We start from the raw sequence: 21,052 nt of genomic DNA on the forward strand, positions 1-21,052 counted from the left end.
TTGAGCATCCCCCTCAATATATGTATATATTTTTATGTATAAATTATATACATGTACTACTCTATTAATATATTATGTACATTATAAAACATACAAAAATAGAAATTAAAAAAGGACGAGATAAAGATGAAATAAACAATATTTTTAAAATAATTTTTATTGTATTTTATTGTATTTTATTTATTAACGTACAAAAGGTACAAAAAACCTTTTTGCTCTCACAAAATAAATTATTAATATTTTAGTGAGAGCAATGTGATTGAATATGCTTCATTATTTCTGAAAATCTTGGTTTAACACTTTGTGATACAGCGATTCGAAGGTCTGGATTAGCGTTAGGGTGTGGGAAGGCGCTCAGGGTTGGGGTGCAGGGTCTGGGAGGGAGTTAGGGTGTGGGAGGGGGCTCAGGGTAGGGTGCAGGGTCTGGGAGGAAGTTAGGGTGTGGGAAGGCGCTCAGGGTGGGGGTGCGGGGTCTGGAAGGGAGTTAGGGTGCGGGAGGGGGATCAGGGTGGGGTGTGGGATTTGAGAGGGAGTTAGGGTGCGGGGGTGCACTCAGGGTGGGGTACAGGGTCTGGGAGGGAGTTAGGGTGCGGGAAGGTGCTCAGGATGGGGGTGCAGGGTCTGGAAGGGAGTTAGGGTGCGGGAGGGTGCTCAGGGTGGGGTGCGGGATCTGAGAGGGAGTTAGGGTGTGGGAAGGTGCTCGGGGGTGTGTGTGTGGGAGGAGGCTCAGGGCTGGGACAGGCAGGAGGTGCAGAGCACTTACCTGGGACAGCTCCTGTTTGGTGCAGGGGGTGTGCAGGTGGCGCTGTGAAGCGTGGCACCACCCCCGTGGCCACGATTCTGGGAGTCATGATGCTGGGAGCTGCCCCACCCCCCCAGCAGGCAGGGCCACCCAGAACGCAGGGGCTGCAGGGCCCTGGGCTAAGGGGACCCCGGGGCCCTGGCCTGCAGCTCTAAAGATCCTTTTGGAATGTGGCCCTGCGAGCACGGGCCGGAGGACTCAGGAGGAGCAGGGGCAGCCGCACGGCCAGCGGCCGGAGAGAAGGGGAAAGCGGCGCTTCTTTCCCAGGGCCTTGCAGCCCCTAAAGCCCCTACGTTCCGGGTGGCCCTGCCTGAGAGGGAGGGGGAGGGCAGCTTCCCCGCTTGCTCGTTCCCTCCCTCCTCCAGCCGCCCTTCCCCCCCTCCAGCGGTGCTCCTCCTGCCACACCCCCCAAATGGATCGTCTTGCACCCCCCCCTTGGGGTGCGTGCACCCCACTTTGGAGACCACTGGTCTAGATAATACTTAGTCCTGCCTTGAGTGCGGGGGAGTCGACTAGGGGGGAAAAAACCTCCCATCCAGACCTACGATTCTATGATTAGCATTCATTCAATAGTGTCTATTGAGGACGCAGAGTCCGAGAGTCTAAGTGCAAGGTGCATGTTGCTCAATAGCATTCATAGATTCCAAGGCCAGAAGGGCCCATTATGATCATTCTAGTCTGATCTTCTCTATAACACTGGCCACAGAACTTCCTCTAAACAATGCCTAGGTCTACGTTTTAGAAAAAAACTGCCCATCTTTGTTTTAAAATGGTCAGTGATGGAGACTCCATCACGACCCTGAGTAAATTGTTCCAATGGTTAATTGCCCTCAGTGTTAAACACGTACACCTTATTTCCAGTCTGAAGGTGACTACCTTCAACTTCCAGCCCTTGGCGCACGTTATAGCTTTCTCTGCTAGATTCAGGAGCCCATTATTACATATACTTGCCCCATGTAGGTACTTGTAGACTGTAATCAAGTCACTACTTAACCTTCTTTCAGTGGGTCTCAAACTGTGGGTCCGGACTGCAAAGTGGGTTGGGACCCCATTTTAATGGGGGTCACCAGGGCTGGCGTTAGACTTGCTTCAGCCCTGGGCAGCGGGGCTCAGGTTACAGTACCCCCCCACAACACACCTGGGGGCTGAAGCCCTAGGGTTTTGGCTTTGCCCCACCCCACACTCACAGGGTAGTGGGGCTCGGGCTTGGGCTTTGGCTACCCTGCCTGCAGTGGTGAGGCTCCGGTGGGCTCAGGTTTTGGTCCCCACTCCTGTGGTCATGTAGTAAATTTTATTGTCAGAAGGGGGTCGTGGAGCAATGAAGTTTGAGAACCGTGGAGCTAAACAGATTGAGCTCTTATAGTGACAGACTCAAAGGCATTTTTCCTAAGCCTTTAATCATTCGCATGGCTTGTCCCTGAAACCTCTCCAGTCTATAAGCCTCTGCCAGTGGAGGCTTGGAGTTGCAGGGTCCCCCGCCGCCTATGGGGGCTTGGAGCTCCAGCGTCCCCCCCCCACTGCCTATGGGGCCCCTCACTGCCCGCAGCAGCTAGGAGCTCCTGGGGTCCCCCACCGCCTTGGGCAGCAGGGGTACCGTGCAGCTCCCAGCCACTGCCCACAGTGCGGGAACCATGCAGCTCCCAGATGCCACAGGCTGAAGTCACGGAGGTCTCTGGAAGTCACGGATTCCATGACTTCCACGTCCTCCATGACAAAACAGTAGCCTTACTGATAAGGCAAAACTATATCGTAGAAGTTCATAGAATCATAGAATATCAGGGTTGGAAGGGACCTCAGGAGGTCATCTAGTCCAACCCCCTGCTCAAAGCAGGTCCAATCAATCATACAACATTCCATTCCAGACTTGTCTCGTTGATGCGCTCTCATTGATCACACATTATCAGAGTGAGAGCTGGCAGTAGCAAGAGGCCATGAGCCAGATCTGCACAGTACATTTTATTGACAAATATTTTTCTCTTAAAAAGAAGATAGATCGATAGAGAAGCCAAGGGATTTCCCTCTCTCCCCACCCCAATAGCTAGAATGATTCATAGGCAAAATAACCCAGATGCAATTTCACAAATCACTGGCAAACACAGAGCTCCACCTCACATTCCCTATACAGGTAACATTTCCATGGATTTCACTGAGAGAGTTTTATCTGACAAGATGGAATCGGAGCTGCAAGATTTGGTCTCTAAAGAAAGAGGAATCACAGCTCCATTTGCTTTAGTTAGGCTGGGCCTGATCCTGAAAGGTAAGGAGCACGTGCAACTTCCACTGAAGCCGATTGGGAATTGCAAATAGGATCAGGCTCTCAGCTGGGCAATGACTGTCACCCGATTTGAGTCAACATGCTGCCAATTCTTTACCCAAAAGAGAGCTGAAATGGTCTTATCTAAATTCAATGATGGATCAATGTTCTACCCTTTGTAAAGAGATGCCAGTCACCATGCTGTTAATGTCCAGTGTGAAATACAAGCTGCCCACAAACCTGCCAGGATAGCTGGTGAAACATTTTTTGTGAAAAAATTGGCAACATCCTTCCCCTTTTATTAAACTGACATTTCAAACAGTTTCAAACAGCTGGTTAAAAAAAAGGGAAGATTTTTTTTTGTGAAAATGTTTGTGAAATTTTCTCATTTCAGCAAAAACAACTCATTGAAAAACTGAAATTCAGCTTCCTCTGCCTGATTTGATCTCCCGAAGAATGAATCTAACCTGGGCTACATTAGCCCTGGCTCAGTTCCTGCAGTATGTTCTAAATGAGCGATAGACAGATCATTTTTGATCATTGCCTTCAGTGCTTTGGCCTGCCTAGCAACTTGCTGTCCATGGTCTTCACCTCAGAAACAGCTCACAATTGCAGCAAATGCAATAGCAAAATCTTGATGTTACTGCTCTCTCTCTGAAATTGCATTATAACATTTGAAAATCTCTCTTGAACTACATTCAAACCACTTAGACAGGAATAACCTTTGAGCTCCAGACCAGCAATCTCAAGGATGTGGCTGATGCAGTGCATGAGAACCTCATGAAGAGTATTGAATAGCATGAGGAGTACGCTTGCTCTTGCTCAGCTATAGGCTTTGGTGTTCTTAACAAACAAGTTATTGGGTCACTTGTAGTGTATGACTGAGAGTTGTAAGGGAACCGTCCAAGGCAGAGAGTAGTGAGAGGTCATCAAAGGTTGCAGGTGAAAACGCAAACACAATCCTCTCTGAGGGGTTCAGGTTCATTTCAGGAGCTCTTTGATTTAATCAGAAGGATACAACTTTGGCAAGTGTCTCTGGCTGCATTCCTGCCCTACACCAGCCTCCATAACCAAAAAAATACACAAACTAAACAGGGTCGCTCTTAGGTTTTCTCAAAGCTGCATTGGTTCCAGGTCAGCACAATCCCCGGCCTCCTTCTTCTCTGAAGTAACCAGCCTCCTCTTTAAGGTGCCCTAACTAGCTCTGAGCTGGACATACTTCCCTGACCTATGAATCCTGGTTGAGGATTAACCTCTGAAATCCAATGACCTACCTGGCAAGGCATCCTCTTAATGACCCCTTCAGAGCAAGGTTCAGTGGGGCTGCAAAGATCTGTATGCCTCAACACAGCACACTAGTCTGGGAAGGTCTAGCTACAGTGAGCGGAGCAGGAGAAGATTTAAATAATAGCAGTTCATTAAAAAAGTGAGAGTTAATCCATTGCTATCTGATTATTTTGCTAGCCCACTCAACAGGACTTCACAATGTTCTCATGGCTGAGTGTGTTATTTGGCAGAGATCCAAACTTTAGATCAAAATCCCTCCAAGTTACTTAAGGAAAACACTAATATATTTTTAAAAAATTTATCCCGTCTCAGGCCCATGAAACATGTGGTCATGGGGCCTCTTTCTTGTCCATGTAGACTTAATTCTCACCATAAATACATTACCCCAAATTTTTAATGAAAGAGCATAATGTTGGGCACCTGTCTATATTTAAGCACCTAAATTAGTCGCTCTTCAGGAGTGCTGAGCACCCACAGGTCCCATTGAAATCATTGCTGTCCTCCTGCCCCAGAGAAAACTCTTTAGCATTAGTTGTTTGGGCTGTACATCGGGACCAGGATTTGGACTAGGCCTACCTGTGTTTTGCAGCACAATCCACACACATACACTGCCTTCAACCACTGCTGTACTAGTGCATTGTGGGACTCCCACAGGGCCAGCATATCCCCCAGAGCAGAGGGTTGTGGGGAAAGTTTCAAAGCAATGTGGGACCTGAAAGCTATTCAAGGAGATTGTTGTCCACATTGACCTTAACATGGAGTGCACCCCAGAGGAGTTGAGGGAAATCTATGTTCTACAAGCCATATTTCTGGCTGGATTTAGATGTTACGGAATCAGCTGGTCACTGATGGCCAGTGACAGGGAAGAGTGGAATTCTAGAGGACAATGAAGGCCAGGGCCAGAACTGAACCTGCTACCAGTATCTTCGTCTCATGCAAGTGGTTTCTTCCAATGACTGGTTCAGTCTGCCAATGGAACCACCCACAGTCCAGGACTATACCTTCATAAAGCAACTTAGCACAGTGGCATAGGATGGATGTGTTGCTTTCCCTCTCTGCTGCCTGCACCGTCTCTGGATCCAGAATTTGTGCACATCCATGGATGCACTGGTGCTCCTGGTGGTAAGTTTCCCATTCTTTTGTTTTCTTTGACTCTCCATCTGTACTGGCAGTGCCAGTCTATCTCCATGCCAGGCTCAGTAAACAGGTGGGCACAGTTGTCTTTCTTTATCTCCTGCTCAGTCTCTCTCTCCCCCTTCTGCTCAGTCTCCTTTTCATGTTACTCTGTATGTTGGGGAAACTGTTATTCCTCTTCATGCAAACGCTGGTAAGTTGCATTCTCGTGTTTCCCATCACGTATGTGTATTTCCCCAATTGACCTTGGTTGTCTCCATCTTTTTCACAACAGTCTCTGAGGAAGAAAGGGGGGAATGAGAATAAAGCAGTTATTGGTGGGGTGACAGTTATTTCAACACAGTTATTTACCTCCTTGTTTGTTTCAAGGAGGCAGTGTGGGGAAAATAAGAAGCCGCCATTCACAAACACAATACAAGGTATCTTTGTCTGCATTCCACCATTATTTCCCACTGAGTATTTTCCACCTCCACTCTATCTGATACCCTGGTGGCTGCTCAGAAGCGAGACACGGAGCACAAAAAATCACGATCAATGTCCTTTTAAAAAGAAAAATGGGACTGTCACTGAGGTGATAGAGTGGGATATGACTGTATCAAACTGTGAACTCCATATTGCAAGTTACGTGGAAATCCAACTAGGCACTTATCTGCAGCTTTAGGCGCCAAAATAGCTTTCAAAATCTGGCCTAAGTCTCATTTTCAAAAGGGACTCAGGCCCTTTGGTGCCTAAGTCCCATTGACTTTAGTTGAGATTTAGAACTAGTTTATACAGTTTTTGGACTGATATAACAATGTCAATTCCAGGGGCAATATTTTACTGATATAGTTATAGCAGTACAACTTCTAGCATGGCCACAGTCTATCTTATTCCCCTTCCTGAAGCTAAACCAGTATAAGCACCGTTATACTGTTGTAATTGCACCACCATTACTAAACTGGTTTAATTTAAAGCAGAACAACTATTGTATGTAGACAAGGCCTTAGACTCCTAAGTGTCCAAGTCACTTTTGAAGAAGAGGCTCTAAAAATAACGTAGGCACTTCAAAATATTTTACCCAATTACATTAATCACTAAAATCCTCCTAAGGCAAGTACCCCTTTGCTAAAGAACTCATTAGAATAATACTTCCCTGTTAAGGGTCCATTGGAGCTAGCTGTAGCGGTATTAAAGAAGGTAATCCCATGTTCCCGTCAAACTCAAACATGTGAGAAAACAAAATTGAGCTTTAAGCAGCTACTAAAATACCTAGCAAATCCCAATATGCCTTTTTGCTTTGCAGCAAAATATATGAAAGAGCTTTAAATCGCTTTTCCCTCCCTTCTCTACTTAAATCAGCACCACAATTAAAATAACCTCTCTGCTTAAGGGGGACATTGGTAAATATATTCTGAGCACTGCAGCCAATGGACATTGATCAGAAACCCCGATGACACTGTTATTAACAGAGTGCAAAATCTGGCACAATGTTTTCAACCTTTTAACATGAAAATGTTCCACTGCAGGAAATTGGTTGCATTTTACTAAGGACATAGCAAAAAAGGAGTATATAATTCCATGGCTTTACAACTGAGTGCTTGATCTGAAGTCAATGGAAAGACTCCCTTTAACTTCACTGGGATTTGGATTAGCCCCCCAAATTGCTAATATTGTAGTGAATTAAAATCAGTGTAAATACTTCTAATCCTTCAGATTACTGTAGGCAAATTCTGACCTCCTGCTGGTATTAGCAACAAGCCAAATCCTAAATTCCTTGCATAATGGTTTTTAAGGCAAATTCACCTGATCCTTCTGTTGCATACACTAATGTAAATGAGGAGTAACTCCACTGAAGTCAGTCAAATTCACACCGGTGTCATATTGGTGTGAGAGGAGACTCAACCCTCTTAACTTTAACTGACAGTTCCCCAAATAAGGATTGAGTAAAAAAGAAACCAAGCTGAGTAAGGACCACAGGACTTGGCCAGCTATATTTTGCATCAGAACTCCTGACTCCTAGTTCCAAAGGTCATTACTGAAATAATCCAGGATAATAATTAAAGGAGTGAAGGGACTGATTGGACAGAAGACTACAAGAACTAAAGACAATATTTTGGATGCCAAAATATTTTATTTTGGGTGCCTCGGTTTTAGGAATGTTCCATATCAGGCCCCCCAAATTAGAGGGCACTTTTGAAAATTTGGGCCTCAATATGTAGGACCATATGTTTAGCTGATGAAAATCACTGTGGCTCCATTAACTCCAATCACCGACTTGTTCCTGACAATTTGGCCAATCTAGCCTGGCTAGATCAATGACTATGGAGGGAAATAATGATCATATAAAAATATCAGAAGCATGTAGACACAAAGGACTGAGAGGGATTATTCCTAGTGGTACAAAGGGACAAAAATAGGACTAATGGTCTTAAATTAAGAAATGAAAACTCAGTCTGAATAACTAGGGAAACATGCCCCTGGATCACCTACTCCCATCGTAAAACCCATGGGGAGTGGCTCATGGAGAAAAAAAAACTCTCTGAAGTCCCCCTTCCAGAGATTCCGCCACATCATTCTGTTGGGATGCAGGAAGGTGAGACCTTTGTGCAACAGGACCCAGGACCTTCGCCCACAGCCTGCAGGCCATAATGTTCTGAAAGTGAGTGCCAAAGATTACCATTCTGAATATCACTTGTTACTAGTTCTTACTGTTCCTAGACAAATGTTTCTGCTTTCCATAACTGGGAAAGGAGTCTAAGAAGAGGGGAACGGAACCTAAGAAGAGAGCAATGGTTAGGGGAAAATGAAAGATTAATTAATCAGAAAGTCTAAATATCTGCAGCCAGTAGTGATATGGCCCCTCTCCAAGTCTACTGAGGTCAGTGCAGATCTGTTAGACTCTAACGTCTCTATTTTAAGTTGCATATTCTTTACTTATAGCATCAATATTTATTCTAGCTGATGGCTCTTTGATATATTGCACTGATAGACTTGGTTTTTAAAACGTCCTTTCCTGGTAGTGACACACTTCCTTTCCAGCTTTTGAAATGGAGATACAATAAGGGATTAACTAGCTGAATAAATATTACCTTTCATGGAGAAAAATATAATCTAGCCACTTCTTCATATGTAATATGACCATTGAATAGACACTGCCCATATATATATAAAATAAATTTCTAAACTTGGCTGTATTCTATTGATTCATTACGTGTTCATTTATATGGTATTGAATCATGTGGAACCATTTTTACTATTCTGTTCTGATGTTTGATCTATTGTTGCCTCTCTCCGCCCCTTAAACACTTAACAGGTGTTCACTTAAGGAGGCTCAGAAGTAACCTCCTGTGAACAGATCACTGAAGAAGAATAAAGCCCCAGAAGAAGAATTTATTAGCAGGAGGAATAAATAGTTTCTCTCTTCCATTGTCATGATATTTTCTTTTCCATTTGGCATGCACTGTACTTAGAAATTCCTCCAAGCTTTTGTTTCTGAACTTCTAGACTTCACAAACCAAATCAAACCAAACCCCTGTCCTCCTAACCACTGCCAAGGCTGCTACTTTCATACTCCTTTTCCTGTAGATTAAAAACAGGATATTATTGTAAAAACAAACAGAAATTACTGGTTTTGCTGCTGCTAATTGCCAAGAGAACCAGAGGGGAATGAAACCTCTGAAACTTCTGTTCTGCTACTGTCAGGTGAAGATCAAACACGTTTCGTTGCTAATCACTGAAAGCTTCAGCAGATAACTCTGCAATTTGCTGCTCCCCTTTGAAATTTTAATAGTTTAAAGGTGAATTTAGAGTTTAAAGCTTTCTTACATCTTTCATTGACAAGAGGATTCATTTAAAAAGAGAAGGGGCAACAGCAGTTCATGACAAGAGCACGGCTAAAGATATTTTACTGTATATAGCTGCAGCCTATTTCAGCATTAGGCAGAGGGATTTTTGTATCTCATAGGGGTAATGTAACTGAAGTTAAAAGCCATGTCTTTGTACATACCAATCCCCCTGGACCAAAAGTATCATATCAATCTGTTTTAAAACAAGAGAACAATTTGATTTCATGGGCTGGCACTCACCTGATGGTCTGCTGTACCTACATGAACAAGATTACCACTGATGTCATTGGCAGAGTTATAGGGGGAGCAGAGCATCAGACTCTAATGAAGGGTATGTCTACATGGCCAGTTAAAGGGCGATTGTGATGAGTAGGCATATCCATGCTAGCATTAATCTATCTAGCATGGGTAACAACAGCAGTGAAAACAGGGTCCATTGGGCTTCAGTAGGGGCTAGCAACCAAGTAGGTACCCAGGCTCCCCAGTGGGCTCGTCTTCGGGTTGCTAGCCTGTGCAGCCATGTCTATTGTCCCTCCTACCGTTACCCGTGCAAGAAAAGCCTACCTGTGCTACAATCACACATTCACTTGCAGTGAATTAGACTCATACTCTGCTCTCCCTACCCTTACGCTAACCTACACTACACACCACTTTCAGCAGCAGGTAGCATATGTACCTGCATAGCCCCCCTAGCACAGGGATAATAGCAGTATAGCTGGTGAGGCGAGTAAAGACACGCCTGAAGTGTGTGCGTATGAATCCAAGTATAGGCTGTAAACAAGTATAGGCTCTTGACTCGCCCAAGCTATGCCTCCCTGTCTACACAGCTATTTTTAACAGTGTCACGTCCCGTTCCCTCCCTGCTATTGGAGCCTTTCCCCGCCACAGGAGAGGCTCTGCCAGGTCCCCACTGCAGTGAAAGGCTCCAGCAGCAGGGAGCTTTGGAAGTTTTACCCTGCTGTCTCTCGCCTCCGTTGCCAGAGCCTTTCACCGACAAGCGTAGCTACACACTGCAGTGTGGAGGCAGCCTGCTTTTCGCTGCAATGTGTAGCTACCCATACACCCCCGCCCCCAAATGGCTTTTGTCTTATTTTTTTTAGCACCGCCCTCTCTTTATCTAGAAATGTATGTAGTCCTCTTCATTGTGTATCTGAGCCCCTCACAGTCATTAATGGATTTTATCTTCACCACACCCTTATGAGATAATATTTCCCTATCTCTGTCTCCCTTGTTTCTTAAACAGATGGAAAAATGGGGGTAAGTTGAACAACTTGTGGTAGGTCCCATAGGAAGGAAGTCTCTGGCCTAGCAGGCAATAGAACCCAGGTCTTTTCAGTCCCAGTATGCTGCCTTATCCACTACCATCCATCCACCCCAGCCCAGCTGCTGTGCAGGAATAGCTAACTTAGCCTCACCCTCAATTTGTCTCCTGTGCTGTATTACTCCAAACTGGTCGGGTCCTATTTTCAAATGTATCAGGGAACTGTAGCCCTGGTATTTCTCCTTTCCCCTACTAAATACCTCCTTAATCTTGTAGTAAGAATAGAGAGGAACAAGGATCTGGATTTGAAATAGCCTAGCTCTACTGACCTTCAGTCACATTTTCAAGGCACACGTGTCAAGACACATTTTCTTAGGAGGGCTGCTGAGGAAGCAACTATGATCTAAGTTGATGGTTAAAGTTAAACTAGGGAATCTGGTATATTTCTGTGCTGCTGGATACTCAGTATTGTTATGTATATTGGGTTGCTGTTTCTGTGATTTATTGTATTTTTAAGTGTGCATCAGAGATGCTTAGAATATTCAAATATGCATCTCTTATTATTTTTATAAAATTAAGGATGAAATAAATAAGGAGCTGCTGAACTTATTCCCATCTCTTCCACTAGCTGGTCTCTGCACTTCAGAATCCTTATTTAACAGAGCTTCATCGGCACAACCCAAAGAGTGGGCAATTAGCACTATTTTCATTTTACAAAGAGGTTACAGTTAAGATGGTCAGATTTGGATGCCTAAAACTAGGCACTGAAATCCATGTTTAGGATCAAAGGCCAGAAGGGACCATTGTGTCCATCTTATCTGATCTCCTCTATAGCACATACCATAGAACTTCCCCAACATAATTCCTAGAGCAGATTTTTTAGAAAAACATCCAATCTTGATTTCAAATTTGTCCGTGATGGAGAATCCACCATGACGCCAGGTAAATTGTTCCAATAGTTAACTACTCTCACCATTAAAAATGTACACCTTGTTTCCAATCTAACTTCAACTTCCAGCCATTGGATCGTGTTATACCTTTCTTTGCCAGACCGAAAAGCCCATTATCAAATATTTGCTCCTCATGTAACCCCTTAACCTTCTTTTTGTTAAGCGTTAACAGACTGAGCTCTTTGATTCTATGGCCTGGTCTACACTGGGGGGGAGGAGTGGGGATCAATCTAAGTTATGCAATTTCAGCTACATGAATAACGTAGCTGAAGTTGATGTACTTAGATTAACTTACCATGGTGTCTTCACCGCGGTGAGTCAACTGCTGCTGCTTCCCCAATGACTCTGATGGGGCCTCTCACCGAGCTGGAGTACAGGAGTCGACGGGAGAGCACTTGGGGATCAATTTATCGCGTCTAGACTAGATGCGATAAATCGATCCCCGCTGGATCGATCACTGCCTGCCGATCCAGCCGGTAGTGAAGACATACCCTATGACTATAAGGAATATTATTTAATCCTTTAGTCATTCTTGTGGCTGTTCTCTGAACCCTCTGCAATGTATCAACATTCTTCCTGAAGTGTGGACACGAGAACTGGACATGGAAGCCCAGCAGCAGTGCCACATACAGAAGTAATGGTCTGATTTAAAGGAGGGCTGAGTTCCAACAGAACAGCTGCTGTTGACATGTAAATGGCACATGACAAGTACAGAGAAGACATTACCCCTGCCCTGAGAAGCTTCATCTAAGGCCATGATCCAGGAAAGCATTTTAACATATGCTCAAGTGCCTTGCTGAATAGGGATGATTTCCTGATCACGAAATAGTGATCCACACTGCCAGGCAATAGCTACGCTATTACAGATGTTTAAAGAATAAAAACGGCTATGTGGATGTACCATTAGAATGGATTGTTCAGTTATTTGGTAATAACCCAAAATAACTCTCACTTCAAATCTATCACTGAGTGATAGTGCTCAAAAGTGTTACCTTTTGATGGCTGGGCAGTGGCTTATGTGTTGCTATCAGGACTCAGTCCAGTTCCCTGTGACCGGGTGTGCACATCACAGATCACAATCGCAACTTGCTTTATTATTTATATTTTATGCTAATTACAGAACAAGAGAGCAGCTCTGGACTCCCTTTATGCTTAAAGAAAAGAGCCAGTTATACAAAGCTCAGGAGACTCTCCCACTGGTTTCTGACTGCTCCAGCAGAGAGGCTAAGGAGTGAATGGGCCCGGAGACCAGACCACACTCCTAAAGTCGGTCCCACTAAGTGAGGGGCCATTCAGACAAGCTAGCACTACAGCTACCCAAACTATACCTATTCCATGATCAAACAGAGGACTACGGGCCTATCTAGCCAACACCTTACACAAGCACTCCAATTCACACCAAATTTTGTAATAAACCAGAAAATATGGGGTGGGGGGGGGAGGGCTCTGAACCAGACACAAATCAAGTTTATTTGACTGCATAATATACATATAAGAGGGAGGTTTCTGGCAGGGGATAACTCCATGAAAATATAGGCCCATATGATACAAAGCATTATATTACATGCTCCAGCTCACTCAAACCACATGTGTAGGCTGTCCATTTGCTGAAAAAAACACAGCTCATGCTAGTAGTATTTAAAATATTTTAAGTCATTGACAAGCAGTTGGAAACTCAATATAATGCTTATATTTTACTATGGATTAATACTACTGGGACATTTCAGCCAAAAAATGCTTGAAACTGCTGTTAGAATTTTTCATTGATTTAACATTCCATAGACATTGTTAAAATGTCATTCTAAGCCCATTTTCTTTTCTTTTCTTTTCTTTTTTTTAAAGGATTAACATGCCTTTAGAATGTTAAAAATGTTTAAAGTACTTGGTATCAGATAAGAAGGTTTTAAGTGAGGCACAAGAAAAGTAGAGGATTTTATTAAGAAAATAGGTATACTTTGCCTTTCGCTTGGTTGGCACAAATCAGCGTCTTTATGAAAAGGATCATGCTGGTGTGTGGTAAATTAGTGTGTGGATCATTTGCAGTCCATTTGTCAGGTACCTGATGTTACAAGTGGTTGAAAACATATTCAAGCACCACTGTGGAGAGTCTCAACCCAAATGCAAGTCAAGGTGCTGAACTTTATTTAAAAAAACACCAACACATCAGTGCATGCGAGTGAGAGTGAAATCATCAAGTTGCCGCTAGCGTCTCAGGTTTCTATGTGCTAATTAATACTTGATACAAACAGACCATGAGAGCTCCGTTCTCATTTGCATCTGAGCTTAGCTTGGAAGTCGTGAGGGATGTGGTAGGGTACAAGGAGCCGGTAGCAGCTCTCTGACCCCTCTTTGTAAGTTTACGGCTCTCGTTTACATCAATGGTGTGAAGTCCCGTAGTGAATTTCCCTTCCTCTGGCTCCCTACACCAGAAGTGGGTGTGATGGTTGGTGCAGCAGAAACCTCTATACTAGCCACCGGCTTTCTACCAATGGAGAGTTCTCCGGCACATGGGGTCTTCTCCACTGGCCACTTTGTGCCATTAAAGATGGACTTAAACTGGAGAATCTGACCCACAGACTATGCCCTGCTGTGTAACATTTTGCAGCTGGAAAATACTCAGCCCTAGGCCATGAGGCCTGGTAACTGTGGGAGGCAGGAGACTATGTAAGCTGCAGTCAGTCATCCACAAAGTCTCCCAAAGAGACTTACAGCTATATACATAAACTGTGAGACAACTGAAATGTAACTAATCCTGGTACGGAAGAACAGCAGCTTGATATGAATGGCAATGGCGAGGGGGTAGGAAAATTTGACCAGGACACAAGTTCAAAGATTGCTATGAAAGGTTCAGTTGTGTCTTTGGGGCTGATGCTCAACGGACGTAGATTGGCAGAGCTCCATCAGGTTCAGTGCAGATTTACACCTGCTGAAGATCTATCCCCTTAATGTCCAGAGACGTTGAGTATATGGGGTGGGGGGAACTCCTCACAAGTAGGAAAGACTGAGCTACAGATGGTGTGAAAGGGGGATACTTTGGTATCTCCTTTCTCACTATCAGAGCTCTTCGTTATCTTTACTCAGGCATCACACATACTGTATTAAAAGAAAGAATCTCATTTACTTCTTAGTTCTTGCCATATTTGATTAAGAGCCTGAAGCTAAGAACACTTCACACGTACGTACCATGGTGCTCTTCACCCTTAGCTCTCAAAGCACTTTACAACGGTGGAGAATCATGATTAGCCCCATTAGATGGGGAAACTAAAGCACAAAGAGACTGAGGTCAAAGTATCCAAAACAGGCTTTTGATTTCCAGTGGTTCATTTTTTAAGTCCTCGATTTAGATACCTTGGACCTGACTTTTAGAAGTATTGAGCTCCCACAGGCCCCATTCACTTCAAGTAGAGCTGTGGCTGCCCAGTGTATCTCAAAATCAAACCCAAACTGGTTTCAAGTCAGAGACCCAAAAATCAGAAGCCATTTTTAAAATCTCAGCCTAAGCCCCTTGTCTGCAGGTCTCCTGACTCTTAGTCTGCTCCCCTATCTACTGAACCACAGTCTATCCAAACTACATTCACCCCCAAATATAGTTTGATTACTGAATAACGCAACAAGGTTACTGAAACTACTAGAAACAACAATGTGGTAGAGAGAGAACATTACTTCTTCAGGTTCCATGTAAATTCTGTGTCGGGTTCCTCATGCCACACTCCACACTAGGGTTTCCCATGCTGCCTGACAGAGCATAGTTCTCTTTGCTAAAGAGATGTCAAGACTCTGCTTAAATACATATCCAGAATAGATCTGTCACACCGGGAAGAATAGATTGAGAGGTAGTAACCTTGCATTTAGCTGGAAACATCTGCAAGGCAGGAGTGTGTGGCCACAAGATTCTTATCATGGCTATACTAGGCCAAATTCAGTCCTCAGATGCTTTATACGTACACACCTCTCAATGTCCGACTGTGTATTGGGGTCAGAAGATCCAGTGGTTTGGCCACTACCCTGGCATTTGAGATAACTGGGTTCAAGTCACTGCTCTGCCACAGACTTTCTGTGTGACCTTGGGCAAGTCACTTACACTCTCTATTCTGCACCAGTAAAATGGGGGCAATAACATGTCTTTACCTTACAAGGGTGTTATGAGAATAAATACATTAAAGAACTTTTTTTAGCTATTTAAAAACCAAAAGGGATATATACAGGAAATGGAAGGAGAGGCATGTCACCAAGGAAGTATACATGGGATGTGGGGACAAAATCAGAAAAGCCAAGGCAAAGAATGAGTTATAGATGGCAAGAAATATTAGAGAGAACAAGAAGGGGTTCTACAAATATATCAGGTAAAAAAGAAAAATCAGGGATGGTGTGAGTGCACTGCTCAATGGAGAAGGTGAGCTGGTAATGGCAGATGATAGGATGACAGATCTGCTCAATGCCTACTTTCTTCAGTCATCTCATAAAAAATAGTATGTGGGCAGACAACTAGCAAAGTTACCATAGAAAATAAAGGGGAAGGGATGCAGACTGGGGATAAGTAAAGAACATGTCAGCGATCTTTTGACTAATTTGGATGAATTCAAGTAAGCGCGGCCTGATGCTGTTCACCCCAGGGTGCTGAAGGAATTAGCTGAAGAAATCTCAGAACCACTGGCAATAATATTTGCAAACTAATGGATTACAGGAGAGGTCCTGGAAGACTGGAGAAGGATTAATGTAGTGCCCATTCAGCGGTACTGGAACTAGGAGTGCTGGGGATGGAAAAGACTTGATAGATTCCTGTAGCTGGATACCTTTTTCTGAATGTTACTATTGCACGTTTGGCAGGAGCTGGCAAAGTGAAACAGGCAGATGAATGCAACACTGAAAAGTCTTGATGATTCCTACACCCCGAAAGAGTCATCAGTGGGCTTAAAAATATTGAGCAAGCAGCCAAGGTCAAAGCTTTTCCCCCCTGCAGTTCCAAATGAAAGATTAACTGCAGTTCTGCTTGTGAAAATTATGCTCAGAACACTCCTACAGGCATGTTTTAGTCTGAAAAGAGTCCATTATCTTCATCTGGCACCACCGTGCATGTCCAAGGGATAACCCTCTGCAGAGCTCACATCAACAGAGCGAGTACAGTGCGTCAGTGCAAAAGGGCAAACATCCTATGCTGGCTTAAAGAGTAACAAGAAACAAGTGGGAATGAGCTGACTGAGTCTAAAAAAAATCAATGGCATGTACCAAAAGGCCAACACAGTATAATGAAAGAGACTGTTACAAAAGTGTGTTTGTTTTTTAAAAAGCAACATGTGAATGTTTTTATACAGTGAATGTTAGGAAGGAGGCTTTCAGGAGAATTTCTTTTGAGAAAATAAGAACATACCTATAACATTAATCCCAGTCATCCTTTGGCAGCACCCATCTAGATATCCTAGACTAGATTCTTCAAAAGAGCTCAGAACCTGATTTGCAAGAGCTCAAAACCCACAGCTGGGATCTGATTTTTCAAAGGATCTCAGCATCCAAGATGCTTTAGAATCTGGCCACTTATTTGTGTTCCTAGATAGAAGCAGAACTCTTAAAAACTTGACCTTGTGCAGTTTAAATTGTGTTTATTTTATAATAGTAGAGGTTGCAGATTACAAATGGTAGGTGTGGCAGAGCCATGACCCAGAGAGTCCTTCCAACAGTCAATCAGAAATAACTTAAAAGGGGGGGAAATCAATCCTTTTTCTTATAAGGCCTGTTGTTTTATTTTCAGCCGTCCCACCTAACACACACTACAAAACACTCTTCTGCTCTTGGCAGTTCAATAGCACAGAGCCTACAACCTCAAAAGAAAGAAAACAAAAGACATATGTGCTCCTGAAAGAATTGTCCCAGCAAGTGGAGAATGGATCTCAAAGCAGCAGCCCCTTGCTTGGCTGTCATAGGAGGCCCAGCTATTTGGAGGAAGCAGTCTTCTCCTTGAGCTTTCCCTCAAGCTTCTCCCTTCCAGGCAGAAGTCACAGTTGTATCAACCAGGCAAGGCACTAACAAACTTCAACAGGACTTTATTTTTAAAGTGGAAACCTCTTTACCAAGCTGCTGCTGCACCCTCTGTAACTCTCACTCTGCCTCCTCAACGCCTCCCCACTCTTTCCTGTTTCCTGTCCCTTCAGACTCCCAACAGCCAGTGCTCTCAGTTCTAATAATTTCAAGCAACATCTAAACACCACAGTCACCTTGCTAAGGTAGGGAAACTGGAGGTGAGCAGGTGGAGGGAACTTAGCATCACAAGCACCCTCCCCCGTTTTGGGTACCAAAGGGTCTGTACAGCTCATCTTAATGTTTTCCATGCCTTACATTGAATCGAACTGGTCTATGGCCTAGATCCTGTCCTTGCTCTGGCTGCCTTGTACTGCTGCAATGACAAACGAGGTGGCAACTTGGCGATGCAGCTCCCTGGGGATTTCACAAATATGGGGGAATCCTCAGCTGGTTGGAAAGCCACTGTGGCAGTTCCTGTATTACCCACCGTTCCTGGTCTCAAACATGGCATTGCTTTGGAGAAAGGAGTGTATTTATGCCCAGTCAATCTATGGCTGCTGGAACACCTTGAGGGTCCACGTGTAGCCAGCATCATGTAGAATAGCTCAGAGATAGTACCAAGTATTTTGTGCTCAGGACTGGATGGGCTTATGTCAAAGGACACTATAGAACTTTTACAGGAGTGTCCATGCGGCAAGCTAGCGTGTCCTAGATTCACACCCTGGCTTGCTACACACTAACTCACCATGTAGACAAGCTCACTGCCTTCATCACAGCCTTTTAAAGAGAGCAAAGCAGATACCCTAACCACAGAAAGAAGTTTTGTGCACTGACAGAGTAGATCTTTCTAAACAAGGCCTGCCTGAAGTCTCTTTTAGCTAATGCCAAACACAAACATAATCTACATCTTAAAATAAGTGACAAAGAGCTACACCCAAGTTTTTATTCTAGATGCATTTATTTATATTTGGAAAAAAATCTGTAGTGCTTGGAAAGCCATTGCTATCTGTTTTTTTGTTTAAAAAAGGTCAAAACTGAATGTCAACTTGAGCACAAGTTGTGACAGAATAGCCGTTTTGTTAATCTGAAAGCAAAATGGTAGCGATGTTACCAGATATTTTCAAGCGCACAGATCTCATTAAAGAAACATTCAAAGGCAAAATAAAGCATCAGTCATAAAGTGTTTGTGGATAAATGTGGTGGCTTATTGCACTGAGCAATGAAATGATTCTGAAAAAAAAAAAGAGTTTGCATGTGAGTAATGGCTCTTTCAGTGCTAATGTGGTTTAATTCTGAATTAAATCCTTGTTCTGCAGACAGAGGCTGTCACAGTGATCAGCATTACTTCATCTTCTTTTTTCTTGTAATGTCATTACGGAAAGCTCAGTACTCCAGAAGCATGTGCTGTTACCAGTAAGCATGTGCTAACAATGGTGACTTTATGCTCCCTTGAAAGAATGACCAGTACATCTATAAATGCATTACATATAAATTAGGGAGATCTTCTGATATCCCATTGGAACGAACAGAGGGGCCCTGCATTTATAACAGCTCAGAGCTGAAGGCTTGGATTTAGAACTGGTTGGACAGCTTTTAATAAATAAATCTCCCCAGCTGTAAGAGTAAAAACCATCTTCACATTTCCCCTGGAGACTTAAAAAAATGCTCATCTATAAACTGAATTTAGTGCTGGTGAAGATTGTTGGCAATGATGACCAAAATCATCTAAGCACAAGGGGAGGTTCAGCACAAGTGGTGAAAATTGAGATTTTCTTCATAAATCCTCTGCAATGTGTCTCAGTCTGATTATTATGTGTATTACACTAGCACCTAAATATTGCAACAAAAATCAGAACCCCATTGTGCTAGGCACTGCACGAACACACGCGCTAAGAGGCAGTCCTTGCTCCGGAGACCTTATAGACAGAAGTATTCTTATCATCAGTATCAGCTCTATTTTACAGATAAGAAACAGATTTATGGCTTGTCTACATGGTAGGGTAATGTGCTCTACAGGCAGAGGCATCCCTAGGGCACAGCAAATCGGGGTGATCGCTCTGGGCCCCGTACTTTGGGGCCCCCGTGCTTTGTGAGGAGGCAGGTGGGGAGGTGAGGCAGGGGGCAGGCAGGGAAGGGTGAGGAGGAGCTCCCCTACCAACCTCCCCCTCCCAGTACCGATCACCGATCAGCTGTATCACCGCGTCTGGATGCGCTGGTGGGAGGGGAGAGGAGCGAGGGCGCAGCGTGCTCAGGGGAGGGGGCGGAACTGCACAGGGAGCAGAAAGAGGCGGGGCGGGGGCAAGACCTTGGGGGAAGGGGTGGAGTGGGGGCAGGGCCTGGGCAGAGCTCTGGGGGAGCACCCCCCAGCAGATAGAAACTCAGTGCCTATGTCCTGGGCCCTGCAGCCTGCTAGGGACGGCCCTATCTATAGGGGTCTGACTTTTAAATTGCACCAATAGGTTGCACATTAATTGGTCCTCATAGACCCTGCTGGTGTGTACTGAAGGTTCCCTATTACATTTTAATGTAGTGCTGTAGTACTATGTTAACGCACACTAGGAAAACTTTAGTGCACACCAACAGGCTCTACACAAGCTAATCTGTGCAATACATTAGTAGGCTTTAGAAATCACACCCATGTAGAACACACTATGCCACCGTGTAGACAAGCCCTGGATAACTGACCCAGGAGACAGAGAAAGCCCATGGGATAGCCTGGAATTGAACCGCTGTTGTCGGCATCCTAGTCCAGTGCTTTAACAACTAGATGAACCTTCCTTTGTTAATGTGACCTAGAGGGATCATCTATATAGGGGAGGGGGTAGTTCAGTCCATTTGCCCTTTAATTCCTTGCCCTCTGTTGGCACTGGCAGCAAGAGTGTTAGTTATAAGTGTCAGAGATGTGGATACCTTTCCACCTCTTTGCTTTACTTTTATCTCTTTACCTGATTTAAAGTTTGCTTTTCCATGATCTTGCTTTATTGAGCTAGACCCCATTTTCTGTGCATATGGAGATGGAAGAAAAACAACACGGAAGAGGACTTGAAAGGGTACTGCTCAGCAGCCCATAATCACCAGCTGAGCATCCCTTGTGCTGTATACAGAGAGTATAAAGCATCCGGGATTTGGGGCTCAGAGGGGCTGCTGGATTCACGGAAGTGAACAATCAAGGCACAGACAAACAAAGAGTAAAAGGAACTGAGGATAGTCTTAAAAAGCTGTGAACTGGAACAAAACAGTTTGTATTGCCTGGATGTCATCAGCACCCTGAAAGCTCCAATACCCATGTCTCTTTCCTAACCTTCACACCATCCCCACAAACACATTTAGCAAGTAAGGTCCATGAGATGGATCCACATGGGACCCACCATGAGAGCATCTTCATGGAAGAAGCGTAATTACCTAAAATCATCTTCTGGAACAGGGCTGGGCAAATTTTTTGGCCCGAGGGCCACATCAGGGTTGCACAACTGTATGGAGGGCCGGGTAGGGAAGGCTGTGCCTCCCCAAACAGCCTGGCCCCCG

Source organism: Mauremys reevesii, linkage group 5 (assembly GCF_016161935.1).
Source record: "Mauremys reevesii isolate NIE-2019 linkage group 5, ASM1616193v1, whole genome shotgun sequence".
Lineage (NCBI taxonomy): Eukaryota > Metazoa > Chordata > Testudines > Geoemydidae > Mauremys > Mauremys reevesii.